Here is a 17359-nt window from a genome sequence, read left to right as displayed (position 1 = left end):
TATGTGGTCACTGTTCCTATTCCTAAACAATAACGAAACATCTTTTCCTTCCTCACTAACACTTCTGGAAACTTTAACCCCAAAGGCTTGCAGCTGACTACTCTCCAGTCTTGGACCAGTAAAGCTAACAGCAAATTTGACCTGTTGTAAAGACCTGATATGAGACATAGCTCCTGAGAGTTCAATTTGTATTTCAAAGAAATAATTGTAAGTAATTTTCCAAGGATGAGTTTTCCACCCACTTGCTAATTTAGAGATGCTAATTCCTTCCTTGGGTAGAGGGCTTTAATGTTGACAGAACATTTCCACCCTACGTGTATAATTGCATTTGATTCTCAGGTTGGATGCTTGTGTCAGTCAATATAGGACAGCTTGTGCTCCCACAATCTCAGTGCATCCACACAACAGACATGTATTTCTTGCTCGCTCTCTCATGAGTCAGCTGGGGAATCTACCCCATGTCATCTTCTCTGCAGTGTCCATACTGACCAGACAACCATCATCTGGAATATGGCTAGCACTGTGGCAGAGGGAAAAGAGCAATCGGGAGCTTTCTGTCCTAGCAATTAAATGTTGTGCTCAAAAGTAACACTCTCATTCCCTCTCACAATTCACTAGCAGGATCTGGTCATGTGGGCAAGAAGCTAATCCTACCGTGTACCTGGAAGGCAGGCAATGGGGAATCATTGGTGTATAGAAGTAATGACTACCATCACATTATTCCTATCCATTTTATTATGGAAAACATGAGTTTAAGTGCTTTCTTAAAGTTACCCAGCGAGTCAGGGCAAAGCAGGACCTAGGATCCTGGTGGTTCCTTCTCCCTGAGATGCCTGAAGAAGACTACATTGGGAGATGAAGGTCCCACCCCTTTCTTACCTCTCTCCAAATTCAACAAACCTGAACCATCTTTGTAATCCTACTCACTGGCAATCTCAAGGTCAAGGACTGAATGGTGAAAGGTCAAAGAAACTGACTTTCTGAAGTAACTCGGGGATCAGGTGACAAGGGGAATTTTTTTCGTAAGCAGTAGGTTGTGGAAAGGAAAGTGGCTCCTCCCTCTGGCTGGATAGAACTTATTCCCAGAACCAGGTAGAACTCTCTAAACAGTAGGATTTTAAGGCCCTCAGTCCATATCTCTAGCACATGGTGTTCTCTGGAATCCTGAAGCTTCTACCCAGTAGTGTCCTGGAGCCTGCTCACATCAGCCTGCAAGAACCAACTGTGTGCATCTTTTCCCGGCTCCACAGTCAGCACAGTGGTGGCTTGAAATTGGCCACGGTAGGAATATTTACACCACAGAAATTGGAAAAGCTATAAGTCAGGGCTTTTTTCTCCTAGATTGCTGGTTATTAAACACGTCCCAGCACACTGCTGTTCCTACCTTCAACTCTTCACACATGCTTGGCTTTCCTTCATGCTTTTGCATGCCTCATGGGCATACGTGGAACCCTGAAAACTGGAAAGCTTCTCTGAGGAGCGGGGTTCTGCTTTATCTCTTTTTAAAGTTCCTCCCTTCCCTGGCACATATTTACATGGCCTTTACCTTACTATTTGCCAGGCCTTGTTCTAATCACTATATGTATAAAGTCTCTCATCCCTATGAGGAAGGTGCTATTATTTTACAGATGAAGAAACTGAGGCACAGAGAGAGGAGGTAACTTGCCTTAGGTCACACAGCAAGTAAGAAGCACAGCCAGGTAAATCCAACTCCAGCATTCCTGCTTATAATATATTACCACACTCTACTGACTCTCAGAGCACATAATAGAAGACTAGGAAGATTTTTAATTAATTAAGAAATCATGTTAAACACCATTTTTCTGAATATCCGAGATGAATTACATCTGGCAACCACACGGTTAAAGTGGATTTTTTCACTCATTTAATATTCATTTATCACACCCTGGCTGTACACCAGGCTCTATGCTAAGTCATGAAAAGGACACAGGGATGTGGCCAATATGAGGTACCACTTATTGTGATCTCAGTAAACAGGCACTGTGGTGGGTGCTGACGGGGCTACAAAGATGACCATGATGACTGATGAGGGTGACAGCCATGAGAGTTACTGTTATTTAAACGCTTAATTGCCACACATTGTGCTGAGTATCATTATATTTCAATTTTGCTACACCTTGCGAGACAAATATTTTACACTTTGTGCCCATTTTACAGTTGAGGCCCAGGGACATGTCAGGAGCCACACAGGCTGTCAAAGAGCTCACCATGCAGGCAGGTCTGACAACACTCTGTCTACAAGGCAGGAGAGTTAGACCCCGGGGTTTCTCTCCATCGCCTCCTGACCACAGCCACGCAGTTCCATCTCTGTTCCAACTCAATTCTGAAAGTTTACATTTCGGCCTTCAGGAGATCTTTGGTGTTGTCAATCCAACACTCTTTGAATACAGATATAGTGAGAGGAGGCCCATAAACCAAAAGAAAAAAAGACTTTTCCAAGCATTTTTGTAAGAAACATGAATCATTAGCATTCCAAGGAAGCTTACAGCAAGCATAGATGTGCTTGATATCCACTGAGTTCAACACACGGTGCCAATGAGACCAGAAACTCATTACGTGCTCAGTAGGGAGCTTAAAACCAAAGCAAGGACCTCTTCTTACCCTGGCTTTGTAATTAGAACCTCCTATGGGAACATTTTCAGTAAGAATAAAACTTTGAACTTGGAATTATCAAAGTTAACTTTGAAATGAAATTTTACTATCAAATAGCTGGATACAATTTTAAACAAATATACTAGAACTTATACAACTCATTGAATGTTTTTACCTTTAAGGATGAGTTATTCTTGTCTTCAACAAATAGCGTTATCACTTAAAAGTATATCGGTAGCACTATTTTTAGACTTTTTTTTCTGGTTTAATCTAGGAAACACACACAAAAAGCAACCGTGTGTGTGTGTGTGTGTGTAGGGAGTGTTACTATGTAGTCCATATTTCTGGTTCAATTCAATCACTTACCCTACTGAGTATGTTTGGTTCCAAATGACTTTATGCTCTTTCTAAAAATAAACTTCATCTGCCACAGACTTCGTAACCACCAAGGAGAGCCAAAATAATATGCCACAGGCTCTACAGTCCTCCAAAATGATTTGAGGAATAACTTCATCAGAATACTCAAGGTGAGAGTTTTGAGAATAAACATACTCATTTGTATGGTTTTTCTTAAGTACTTTTATCCCACTACTTTCAAAAAGATTTGAAACATTTGTTGATAATTTAAATTGTCACATTAGTTTATCCTAGCATTTCACTGACTAAATTTCTGGAAAGTGCTTGTTTTTGTTTGAATGAGAAGGAAAAAGATGCAGGGTGTGAAAAGGACATACTGGGAGAAAAAAGATCATTAAAAATAATTCATTTAAATATGAATTGAATACACTAAATATATAAAAAGACATGACAAACAGATAGGATAAGGGGAAATTATTTAAAATCTTTACCTTACGTTAAAGAGCAAAACAAAATAGAGACAAGTGAAGGAGTGAATAGACTATAATTACAATGACAAGTGTTGGAGAAATGGGAACATTGCTGATGAGATGTAAAATGGTGCAGCCACTTTGGAAAACACTTGGTTGTTTCTTAAAAAGTTAAGGATAAATTTACCATATGACCCAGTCATTCCCCTTGTAGGTATCTACTCAAGAGAAATAAAACTATACGTCCAGACAAAGACTTGTGTATGAATGTTCATAGCAGACTTTTCATAATAGTCAAAAGGTAGAAACAACCCAAATGCCCACCAATGGATGAATGGATAAATAAAATGTGGTATAGCCATCAATGGACTATTATTCAACCATAATAAAGGAAGAAATACTGATATATGCTACAACATGGATAAACCCTGAAAACAGAGTAAGTAAAAGGAGCCAGTTACAAAAGACCACACAGTGTATGATTCCATTTACAGGAGACGTTGAGTATAAGGCAATTCATAGAGGCAAAAATTAGATTGTGTGTGCCCAGGACTAGGGGTAGGAATGAGGAGTGACTGCAAATGAGCATAAAGTTTCTGTTGGGTGATAGAAATGTTCCAAATTTACATTGTAGTGAAGTTTGCGCAACTCTGTAAATTTGCTAAAAGTCATTGAATTGTATACTTAAATAAATTTATGTTATGTAAATTGTACCTCAATAACACTATTGAAAATAAACACTATAATTGATGACTTTACCTTCTATCTATTTCTGGATCCCAAGCTAAAATTAAATATAAAAAATAACAAAGGGATGATAAATATGATTACATAAAAATGTAGAGATTTTATACATCAAAATAAAAATAAAATGCAAAGAATAAACTGATAATAACATTTACCATACATAAGACAAAAATTAATTTAGTTAGTATGCAAAGATTTCATACAAATTTTTGAAAAAAATAGTGAGATCCCAATATATAAATGGGTAAAGAGCACAAATAGACTAGTTCATCCTGCCCTTTGAAAAATAACTAGTAAACTTTAAAAAAATGTATTCAACCCTAAGAATAACCAGAAAAATGTAAATTTTAAAAACTATAATTTTCCCCAGTTAAAATAGAGTTTTTTAAAAATGTAATATTCCATTTTTACTGGAATTACATAATATTGGCCTATGTATGGTGAGAGAAATCTTCTTGTGTCCCATTGGATTAAATACAAATAAGGACATTCTTTTAGGAAAACAATTTTGTCATTTGTCTCAGAAGACTGAAAAATATCTATAACCTTTGATTAGATAATTCTACTATAATTATATGATGCTAGCTTAAGAAAATAATTTAAGATACAGGAAAAAGTTAATGTACAGGTATGTTCAGGTGAATAGTACTTATAATAATAGATAACAAGAAACAGCCTAACTGTCCAACAATAGGAGAATGTCTAAGTAAACAAGTCTGCATTCATACAATGGAATACTATGTACCATTAAAAATATTTATGGAAAATTGATAATAACATGGGAAATACTCAAGTCACCATATTCAGTGGAAGAAAACCCCAACAGCATACAAATTGTTAAGTGGAAAAAAAAAAAATCACATCAGGATACAGTATCATTTCAATTAGTAAACAAAATGTGTGGAAAGAAGACTGGAAGGAATTATACTAAAGTATTAACTATCACCATCTCTGGATGGGTGGGATTCCCAAATATGCATTGTGATAATACTTTCATAGTCAGAAAACATAACTTAACTGCTGTTCTTACAGAGGGAATCTTCAACACAAAAGACCAAAGGCAGGTTTCCCAGGATACCTCATTTCCTATATTTTGAAGGTCATCATAACCTTATCTATCAAAAATTGGTATTGGATTAACTGACCCAATGATTTGATGTGATACATTAAAATTGAATTCACTGGATAGAATACTGTACTCTCTATTATTCACATGCCTTTTAAACCAACTTACTGATAGGTCGGCAGCAGTAAGTTGTTTTGCAAGAAAAAGTTAGCAAGCCATCTACCCATTGGGGCTGTCCACTATTATTCATGGCCTACTTGTTGCATTTGATGATGGCCCAGCAAAGCAATCTCTGTCTACCATATATCAATAGCAACCATGTGATTAAGTCAGTTCATGCCCCAAGTCAGTCAATTCAATGAGACAAATAAGGATTTTCTTTTTAAATGTCAGTTGGCACCACATGAAGCAAAATTGATTGATTGACTGAAATCTCAGTTTTCAACTGATTTGCATAGTATTCTGAGCACTCCAACCTGCAGCCATTTTGTTTAAAATACAGCCTGTTTCTAGCTACACTATCTCATCAGAGCCAATAAACATTTTTTTAAAATCTGCCATAATAATCAAGGTACCAATGTTTCCATTCTGACTGACAAACACCCTAGGTGCAGCTTAAATGAACTGCAGGCACTGAAGGAAGATGGCCTCCAGCCTTACCCCAGAGCAGAAATTCTGAGGAAAAGGTCTTTCGGACCTGACTTCTAAAGAAAAAGCAAAAGGAACAGCTTCTGACAAAAGCTACCCTGCTAAAATCAGCCACAATTCCCACGTCTACTTCCCATTACGTATTTACAAGTGGCTATGACAGCCCTCAATGCTGACAACAGTTTCCTTAGACCTGGAGGCTGCTGTGTTGTGATTATTGTTTTTGTTCCTTTCTGTCTTCTCTGACTATAGACACTAGGCTAGAAATATCTGTTCCATTAGACCTCAAAAGAAAATAGGGCACAGCCCTAACCCAAGGTGGAGGTAAAGCACTCACCATGGTGCAGGTGAGGGATCCCAGGGTCTGATCTCAGTGATTTCACTTACAGTAAGATCTTGGGCAAGTCATTCCATTGGGTTGCTATGCATGGCATGAAAAATAGCAGGTGTGAAGAGTTCTAGATTCAATGGTACTATAAGCCAGGGCATCTGAAATGCAAAATAAAATAAAGAAATAATTGGTTGAAATGCGTAGCTAAGCTCACAAGAAAGTAAGGGAAATCCTCAGAGGAACACCTCCCTCCCCAAAAAAAGAAAAATGAAGTGAGAGAAGGAATTCAGAATTTTTAAAAAGTGGTGAAGCCAAAGTTGCCTGGGGATGTTTTCTGATATTCACTCATCAGGAAGACAGAAGGTGAGACCTTGGGCTCTTAAAAGGTATCAAGTCAAAAGACAGATGTTCCCTGTGAACAAAACAGATAAGCCCTGCCTTGAAGGAGATTATATTCTAATAGTGGAAGACAGAAAATGAACACACATACAAATCAGACCATGATGAACACTAGAAGAAAAATAAATAAGGGGAAGGAGGATAATGAGTAACTGAATAGGGGTGAAATTTCATATAGTTGAGTGAAGAAAGGACCCTGGTAAATGTAACACCTAAGCAAGATCTGAAAGGAGTGAGGGAGTAATCTATGCAGGTATTAAAGGGAAGTGCTTTCTAAGCAGAGGGAACCAAGAATGTAAAAGCCCGTAAGCCAGGCCTGTCTGAGGAAGAGAGAAGTGGCCATCTGCTGCAGAGTTAGCAAAAGAAGAGTGTAGAAGATAGGGTCCAAGAGACGGTCGGGGGCCAGATGACAGAGCAGCCTGTGGGCCAAATGGTGACTTGTACATTATTCACAAAAGCTGGAAAGACATTGAAGGGTGAGTTAACATGTAGAAGGCTCACTTGGAGCGCTGTGTGGAGAACAGACCATAGAGAAGCAAGTCTAGAAGCCGGAGCACCAAATAACACAACAGGCCAAGCAAGAGGTGATGGTGGCCTAGACAACTTGGTGCTATGGTCTGAATGTGTGTGTCCCTCCAAAATTCACATGTTGAAATCCTGACCCCCAAAGATGATGGTATTACAAGGTGAGGCCTTTGGGAGGTACTTAGGTCATGAGGGTGGAGCCTTCATGAATGGAATTAGTGTTCTTATCAAAGAGATCCCACAGAGCTCCCCAGCCCCTTTTGCCATGTGAGGACACAGCTGAAATGCCAGCTATGAACCCAGAAGAGTGCTGGTTCACCAGAAGGCAACCAGGCTGGCACCTTGATCTTGGACTTCAGCCCCCAGAACTGTTAGAAACAAATTTTTGTTGTTTATAAGCCACCCAGTCTGTGGAATTTGTTGTAGCAGCCTGAACAGACTAAGACACTAGGTGTAATGGAGATGGCAAAAATGGCCAGAATTTGGAAGGGCCGAAAGGACTTCCAGATTGATTGGAAGTGGGTTGCAAGAGAAAGACAGGCTCAAACCTGACTTCCAGACTTGTGGCCTGATTAACTGGAAGAATAGAGTCAGCTTTTCTGAGATGGGAAAGGGTAGAGGAGGAATAGAGGAATTGGTAGTGATCACTAGTTTGGGTGTGGACATACTCTGTTTGACATCATATTAGACCTACAATTAGAGATAAATAACTTATTGTTATGTCAGTAAGTAGTGACAAAATAGGCAAGTTCCAAAAAAGGTATAACTTTCCAACTAGAAAATCTGACTATTCTTATTAACTTAAAATAAATTGTCAGTGGTTTTGTGTTTCGTCTTCCCACAAAGAAAGCATCAGTAAATTCTAACAAACATCCAAAGATCAGAAATTTTCCATTTTTATTATACAACCTCTTATGAGAAGATAGAGAAAGAGAAGGACAGGAAGAGGAAGAGGGAGAGGGAGATGAGGAGGAGGAAGACACAGAGGAAGAAAAATGGAACATCCCAATGAACTTCATAAAGCTAACGTATCAAAATGAGACAAGAGTCATGCAAGAAAAACCATACAACAATCTCATTCGCGAACATAAAGGCAACGATTCTAAATAAAGTGTTAGCAAACCAAATCTACCAGTGTATAAAAAGTAAAATACATATGACCAAGGTGAGTTTAATACTAGAAAATATTTTAATGTAACATATCTCAAATTAAAGATTTGAATAGGCTTTCACCACAAAGGAATCATAAATGGTGAGTAAACATGGAAGATGTTCAAACTCATTAGTAAATTGGGGAAATAGCATTTAAACATACGACATTGACAAAAAATTTTTAATCTGACAATACCAAGGGTAAGCAATGACCAACCCAATCGGAAAAAGTAACCAGTAACAATAAGCAAATAACAAGCCCTAGCACCGAGACTGCTACTTTAAATGCCATTTCCCAGAATTCTGGAGAAATGGCTGATTCCAGGTCTGTGACATTAAATGTATAAAAAGAATCTGGCACTTCCTGTCACAAGCTGGCACTTCCTCCAAGCTGTTGGAGAGTACTACAGATGGGTCAAAAGGCTTAAACCAACTTAAACAGGCTCCCACTGGCCGAAGATGCAACAATTGAACATCAATAAGTTTAATAGCTGCAATGGATTGAAATATCAAATATATTTTAAATGTGGTAGATAATAACTTTCAAAATTCACTGGTCATATCTAGAGGACGTGGGGAACCAATGTGTCATTCTGAAAACTAGTAAACAAAAGGAACAAATCAAGCAAACTGAATCTATCTGCAGACTGTATCTTGGGATGCCAAGTAGTTGATGAGGAGAAGGATTTCTTTATAGAGGTATCCCAGCAAATAAATGAAGTGGGAGTGATAGAATTTTAATATTTAACACCATAATTAAATAAGGAATCTAGGTAATAATCATTAATGGCTGTTGTTAACATCATTTAAAAAAACCAGCTAACTGGATATTATATGCTTCCTGATGGATGGAAGTAGAAACACATCGTCTGACACATTCTTGCCAAAAAATTGAAGCTAAATCTGAACAGTTCTCTAGATCTTGCCACCAATTTACAGGGAATAGAGGGTTCTGTGAAACATGTTGATTGACATGTTGGAATGCAATCAACAAAATCCAGACTGTGGAAACTATACAGAATAAATGACCTGATTTATTCAACAAAGACACTGTAAAGAACAACATTAGAGACAGAGAGGAGACCTATATATCAGGAAAGACTTCAGAGTTATATCAAACAATATAACTGTATTGTAACTGTATTACAATATTGTACTCTATGAGTCTTATTTGAATACTGATTTGAAACAAATAAATAAAATGATAATTTCTGACATACTCAGAAAAAAAATTTTTTTAATGTGACAATACCAAGGGTAAGCAAGACAGTGGTATAACAGAGAATCTGGTACGCTGCTTATGGGAGTGTAAACTGACACAATCACTTTGGTAAACAACTAGTCATCAACTAGGGCACTCAAGGCTATATGTGCCCTACAAATCGGCCACCCTACTCCTAGATTTATACCCTGGAGAGACTCTTGCCCATGGGCACCAAGACACAGTATGGGAGTGTACACAGTGACAAAGTTTGTATAGTAAGAACCCCCTACCCAAATGTCCAGCAACCACAGCAGCAAAGCTAAAGTGTGGTGTATTCATAAAAAGAGATGTCACAGTTCTGTGAAAAGTGAGTCAACAGACTTATCTATATCAACATGGATAAATCTCATATCACACTGCATATTTTAGAAGAATACATACAGAATGATACCATTTATACAAAGTTTGAAAGCTTACAAATGTAAAGAATTTATTAAGATTGTAAGTGTGTCTGATGGGCTTAAAAGGCCTGACATAGGTTGGGTAGATCTATACGTGGTAAAACCATAGGAAAGATAAAAGCAAAATTCAGACAAGGGTTTACCTCAAGGGCAGAGGGTGTGAGGGACTGGATCAGGGAAGTGATATACAGCATCTTCAAAAGTACCACTCCTCAAACTGGTTGAGGACATATGGGCATTTGTTATATTATTCTTTATACTACATACATATATATTTAAATTCTTTTATGTATAGACAATATTTCAAATTTTTATAGAGAGGGTGAACCAAATGACTAAAACCCTTCCTATCACTTAAAATTCAAGTCATATGACTTCTCATTTCCCTCACCTTCCTCTTAAGAAAAATAATGGTAACTTTCTCAAAAGATGTGGTGAATAGTAAATGAGTTAATGCACATAAAGTGCTTGGATTACAAGCATAGGAAAAAAAAAAGAAAGAAAAGATTTAGCACTAGTACGAATATGCAAATGCCCCATTACTTGTAAAGAAAGGGTGACTCTCAAATTCATAAATCTGAATAAAGTATGCATGAACCTTGCAGATATGTTCTAAGAGATGATTTGTGTGCACAAGTGCCATACAAATTTAATATACTAATAATATCATTCAATTACGTCCAATTAAATCCTATTACCTCTTTATTTTCACACCAAAATCAATCAATCAATAAATAAAGTGCTGGGATTAGAGCCAGACATATATGAAAACCCATTAAGTGTTCAATAAATGTAACTCCAACTATTACCATCATCTTCCTATTTACCACCAGCACTGCCAGGACAGCACATCTTTAATCTTATGATGAAGGCGAGGAATTAATAAAATCCTGAACAAAGGAAGAAGTGGTGAAAGAATATTTTGTATTGCTGCTTGCAGCAAAGAGAGGGCCATTCAGGGGACGCCCTCCTCCTCCTCCTCTCTCCGCCACTGGCTGGCCTGACAGAAACCATGGGCTGGGTCCAAAGGCTTACCCTCTGAAGAGTCATGATAGATCATGCTGAGAATGCAGAAGTATAGTTTTGCCTCAACAGCCAAGTATTCCCAAGGAACCCGGAGAGAGCCATTTCCTGCTGCTTAAAGGTGATGACCTCATTCAAAACTGTCTGTCCAACCTGCCCCAGGCCTTTTAAGCCAGTCAGACAGAAACACTTACCACCATGACTGGGCCTTCCCCATCTACTCTTGACCTGCATTTCACCCGGTCTTGTCTATACCGAACACGGAACCCTTGACTCCATGATTCCAACTTCTACCTCTACCCAGGCGTTTTGGACTTGATCCTGTTCTTAGCCTCCCTATCATTTATGCTACAATTACTCCTTTCAAACTATAGCTTGTCTCACCCTGTGGTGCTTCCCTTTCTGGGAAACACTGAATAGGAGAATATTCTCTGGTTCCAGGCCCAATACTGGTGGCTTTGATAACATGCTTTTGGTTGCAAGTAATAGAAACCCCTACTCAAGTTGACATAAATAATAAAAAGATGGTATTGGCTCAGTAATTAAAAACTAGTCACAGGGTGAGTTTTGGTGGCCCAGTGATGGCACCAAAGACACAATTTCTTTTCATCTTCTCTCCTATGGTACCTGTTTTATCCTTAAAGCTGACTTCCTGCATGTTTGCAAAATGGCTGGAAGCAGCTTTAGGGGCTGTGTGTTTCCTTGTTTATGTCTAGCAGGAAGGGAAAAATCTCTCTCTCCCAGTAGCTGTCATAGAAGTGAAACATCTTCTTTTCCAAAGTCGCTAGACAATTTTTTTTTGGCTCATTGGCCTAAATTGGGTCGTGTGTCCTGAACTAAGCACCGTGGCCGGGGTCGGGGGGTGCTGGTGGGGTGTGTGAAATCTTCTGCTTGGGGATTAGCTCATCAGAGCCTAAGGCTATGTTTCTGGAGCGGCGTCCCCTCTCCCAGAGCACAGGGGTGGTGGAAGAGGCGTGATGCCTGGGCTCTGTTCCACCCTCACCCCCAGATGCACTTCCTGCTCCGTTCTGTGCTCTCAGGGGCAAACTCTTCAGAACGCATCGCCCCAGCTGCCTTGCTCTCTGCCTCCTAGTTGGATTTGCTCCTGGGAACACCAATGGAAGATCCGAAGGTGGGAGAACAGGGTGGGGATAACTGGCTCCCCAGCTCGCTCCCTGCCTTGCTGTGGTCCTAACAGAGGCTGTGTTCCTCGAGAGGGACACCTCCCGGTGGGTGGCCCCCCGCACACTTCCAACTCCAGCTCTAGCCAGGCTCTGGTCCCACCGCTCCTTCCCTCGCCCCACAGGCCCGGGGTGGGAACGGCTCCCCGCTGTTGCCTGTCCCTTAGTGCTCCACCGTCCTTTGTTGGTCCCCATCCCACCCCCATTTGTGTAACTAGCCCCTTCACTCAACCTTGTGGTGGTGACTTCTCTTTCCTTCTCGGACCTTGGCTACTACGGTATCTGAACGAAGATTAGGAAAACGTGCCCAAGATGAAGGGAGAATGGATGCCAGGCAGCCCCAAACTGCAAATACCCACGGCTCCTGCCATCCTCCCCCCATCGCCCAACCACCACACCAAAGGGAAACAAGAAACTGCCCCTTCATGGTTTCTAATAGTTCACTATTCTAGCTTGTTATTCTGCTATGGATTACATATGATATGAACAATACTTACATACACACACATACACATAACAGGAGTCTTGTCTCCTTCTAGAGAAATGCCGTCATCATTCCCTGAGAGCAAAGGACTTCCAGTTGCTTCATGAGCTCAGGCAGAAAAATTCTAAAATCTTCAGACCTGCTGTTCCTGCCACCTGCCAACAAACGCTGCCGGGTTGCTCATAGCACATTTCAATAATCTACTGGAGGACGGAAGACAGAAAAACAGGGGAGAGAGGGAGGGACAGGGAATCTCAGAATGGAACGAGACCTAAATGAGTTATTCCACAAGAAATGCACACTTCACAAGTCTCCTGGGTATTTGACTGGACTTCTGCACTGGCCGCTGGGGAACCCCTCCTCCCTCTCCACTCATGAAACCTGGGAGAGGTGAGCGTGGTGTGCCCACAGCAGCACAAGGACAGGTTAGGCCAAACCAGTTTTGGGAAGGGGGAATTTGTATAGGAAAGGGTGCACAAGTTATGGGGGTTTGGGGCTTGTTACACAGGAGAATTCCTATTGAGTAGAAAATATTGCAAGATGTCCAGATACAATAGGGAAGAGTATAGCAAAAGATGGGCTGAGGATATCTTTTGAGAAATCTCATTTCAAAAAGTCAACCACCCCTACCCCTTCAGGAAGAGTGAACCCTTAGAACTGGTTTAACTGGCTGTCAACTAAGGTGAACTGAAGAGAAAAAACTTCTGGGCTTTGTCATGGTGAATGTGCATCTATATGTGTGTGTGTGTGTGTGTGTGTGCGCGCACGTGTGTGTGTGTGTGTGTGTGAGAGAGAGAGAGAGAGAGAGAGAGAGAGAGAGAGAGAGAGAGGGAGAGGGAGATTCCCCACCACCAATAAATTCTCCTCTCCCCTGTCATCTCCTCTGTAGCTCCCTGAGCATGCTTTACTGGGGGAGCCCACCTACATACATTGGCCCCCATCCTGACAGCTGGGGAAGGACACACACCCACACAGGGGCCTGCACCTGGAATCCCGCCTCACAACAGCTGTTCCAACCACGTAGGAAGCATGGGGGTCACCAGTCAATCTCCACAAGAACAAAGAGCCAAGGACGCAGAGATAATTGTATCAAAGGGATTCAACTTCCTGGATGACCTCATTCCAAAGATCTGCGGAGAACAGATAAGCATCACAGGGCTCTGGCAGAGGGCCCCTCCAGGGAAAGGAAAGGGACAGGAAGTTGACTTTCCATAGTCTGTACTGCTTTCCTTGACAGAGGGACAGGGCACCTGTGGCCTTCAAAGTCATGATGCCCCATGCTGGCTCCTCCCAACTCCACAAGAAAGGCAACAAGGGTCATGTCACCCCCAATGTAAGGCCTCCACTGACCCCATGTGTGTTCCCTGGGGAGCTTTTCCTTCTGCGTCCCCCAGCATAGATTTCTCATGTCTTCATTCAAATGAATTTGTATTTCATTCTTGAACTTTTTCTTTCATGTTCTCAGAATATACAGCATTAAAAATAATAAGAATAGGTAAAAAAAGGTACATCTCAGAATATGATTTGTGAGCCTAATAGTTAGCAATAGAGAAAATGAATGATATTTCCAAGCATTTATTCATTCATTCTCCCAACTTTTTTTTTAGCCCTTTCTGCACCAGACACAAATTCAAGCCTGGGAGACAGAAAGATAAAACACGTTCCGTGTTCTGGAAGAGCTCACAGATTTGCTGGAAGTCATAGACACTTAAACAAATGGCTATTTAAGTGCTACAAAGTCATTTTATCCCTAGGAATTCTACCAATATTGTATTAAATAATAAATCAGCCAGACTAAGAATCAGTTATCAAAGCTTTGTTTTATAGTGCTCAGTTTTGGCCCCAGAATTTGTTAATTTATTCAATACTCCTACCCCAAATCAATTGTCTTGTTCCCACAGAACTTTCTGCAATGATGCAAAGATTCTAAATTTGTGCTAATAGGCTAGCTGTTAGCCACCTGTGGCTATTGAGCACTTGAAATGTGACTAGTGTGACCGAGGAACAGAAATTTAAATTTTATCTAATTTTAATTAATTTAAATAGTCACGTATGGCTGGTGGTTTCCATTTTGCATATCACAGTTCCAGAGTTCTAGTCCTATGTAGATCTGGCTAGATTTACCAAAACCAGCGAAGGTTAATCAACTGAGATTAAAATCAAGTAACACACCAATGGGCATAGTCAACGAGGCATTAATAAGTCAACTGCCTGCCCACCTGGACTCATTCAACCTTGAATGTCTGGAAGAAAACGACCCTGTTACTCAGACGGGGCAGAAAAGGAGGTAGGACGTGTAACCATAACGCAAGGCTAAGCAGCTAAAACGGAAGCCCCAGGCACAAACAAACCAAAGAGGAAGTTTGGGGGGGACAGCGCCAAGTTGGTGTCAAAAAGCAGAACTAAAGCAAGTTCAAACTCAAGTCAAATGTCTAAATATTTCAGTTTTTAATCAATAGAATGCAATCTGAAACCCACTTATTGACAACCCTCCTTCCATCAAGAAATGTCTTTCTGAACGCTTCCTGTGTGCTCAGCACCAAGGGGAATTATTAAGAAATCTAGAGTAACATCAATCTCTGCCTTAAAGAAGGTGAGCTTTTTCCTTGAAAAGACCAAACGCACACACATAGAGCAGTGAGAAAACTATACAAGACTGTATCCAGTAAAGCACTGAATGGTATTTCACTTAGCCATAGTTAAAGTTCACCTGTAAACAGTAAGCAGGCACCACAAGTGGAGACGAAGGGAGGCGGCAAGTAAAGGCGGCAGTCTCCAGAAGGTCTTCATGGGGTAGGGGAGTTTTGATGTGGGCTCTTTGCGACTCCCGGGACTCAATTCAAGTTAGCCTGGCGTCCAGGCCCATCACGACCTGGCCTCCACCTGCCTCTAGCAGCACCCTCATCAGACCAAGCCTACCCCTGCTTTTGCCAACATGATTTAGCTTCCCAGTTTGCACACCACCTCTTGTGCTGAGCCACTGTATACACAGAGCCACTGGCGGACCTGCCAAGGGCCCCCGGCACTGGAGTCACAGACCTTGCATCCCAGCCTCGCCAAGTCCTAGCTGGGGGACCTGAGCCAAATTCCTTAACCTCTCCAAGTCTTGGTTTCCCCAAATGTAAAATCAGACTAATATTACCCACCCATAGGGTTTCTGTGATAACTGAGCTAAATGAAAGGCTTACAAACAACTTTAAAAAAACCTGCTTTTCATACTTTAACTGACAATTTTCAACCTATCTTTTAAGATTCTCCTCAGGTATTCCTTGACCTCCCTTGCTGTTGCGTGCGTTTCACAAAGGAATGCTGTGCTTGCCTCACTCATAGCCAGTGAGATAACATATCCCATTTCACCTGGAACAGTCCCACTTTATGCTTGTATGCTTGCATGTAGTTTTTAGCATTTGTCCTAGATGTTTTATTTTTTTGTAAAACACTGGTAGTGATGATTGCATTAAAATATGTTGGGGAAGGGGAGTTTGGTAGGTATCTACTTTGTACTTCCAACTTCCTGCAAGTATGTAAGATTCACAGGCAGTAAGCAGCGTTCTCACTTTAATACATGCTTAAATATGAAAGATGATCAGCCATAAACTGTCTCTTTTCCTGAGCTTTTCTAGATGAAAACAGGAACAGGTGATAACTAATATCTCCCTTTCAAGGACAGCATGCGGTCAGTGATGTCACCAGGACCCGATGGTGCACTTACTGCTGATAAAATGAAATATGTATATAACCCTTTCTGGTGTTGGAAGGTTGGGGGGAGATATATTCGGCACCTCTGCTCCTGCGGTGGTGTACCAGCCAGTGTGTGCTGGCCAGTGCAGGGGCCTGAAAGATGCACAAAGCCACCAGGACTTCAGTCAGGGTAGTCTTTGGAAAATAAGAGAAATTGTATATGTTGGGCACTTGTGTAAAATATACAGGAGTTAGAGATTGAGCAGTTCTACAATAAAGGGTATAGTGAGTAATCTGAATACTCCTGCTACAGAGGGATTTTCCTTTATAATATGGCATAAAATTACAACTACTTCACTATTTGGTAACACTTAAAATTTGGCAATAATGTCTTCAGCTGCAATTCAACAAAAAATGTGCATGTTAAATTTAAAACTAAGTACTGATTTTTCATGTATCAAGAAAATTGATGGATATGTAACTTGTACAAAATCTTTAATGATGTTTACCATCCACCGTCGGGTCCTGGTGACATCACTGACCGCATAAAAACCAGACACAAGTCTGCTGAAGAAGTTCTAGCCTCTACTTCAAAAATTAGAACTATTTTAAGAAGGCTGTGCCCTCAAACAATAATTTCACATGTGCAGCTGCAGAAAGTGTGTTTACCTGTGAAGCATGACTTTTCGTTTAGATCAAACTATTCTTCTCAATTAATTTTGCTCATTTTTATTCCAAGTCTGTACATGGCAGAAAGTGAACTGATAGCTATATGTGTGTTGGTGACATTAATAAAAGAAGAATTGCCAAACATTTGCATGAAACCCTTCTTATATTAGAGTCTTCAGATACTTCAAATAGAAAATCAGTTAATTCCAACTATGGTGCGATTTTTTTCCCCATATTATTCATGAAATCATAGTAAAACTGTTTGAAGTTTATTCTCAGGTAAAACATCTGATGTTGTTGGGAATAGTGTTATAAATTCAGTTCAAAAGCTCAACATTGAAGAAAAGA

The sequence above is a fragment of the Eubalaena glacialis genome, chromosome 8 (genome assembly GCF_028564815.1).
Source record: "Eubalaena glacialis isolate mEubGla1 chromosome 8, mEubGla1.1.hap2.+ XY, whole genome shotgun sequence".
Lineage (NCBI taxonomy): Eukaryota > Metazoa > Chordata > Mammalia > Artiodactyla > Balaenidae > Eubalaena > Eubalaena glacialis.
The sequence above is the reverse complement of the archived record's forward strand: the minus strand, read 5'-3'. Positions refer to the sequence as shown.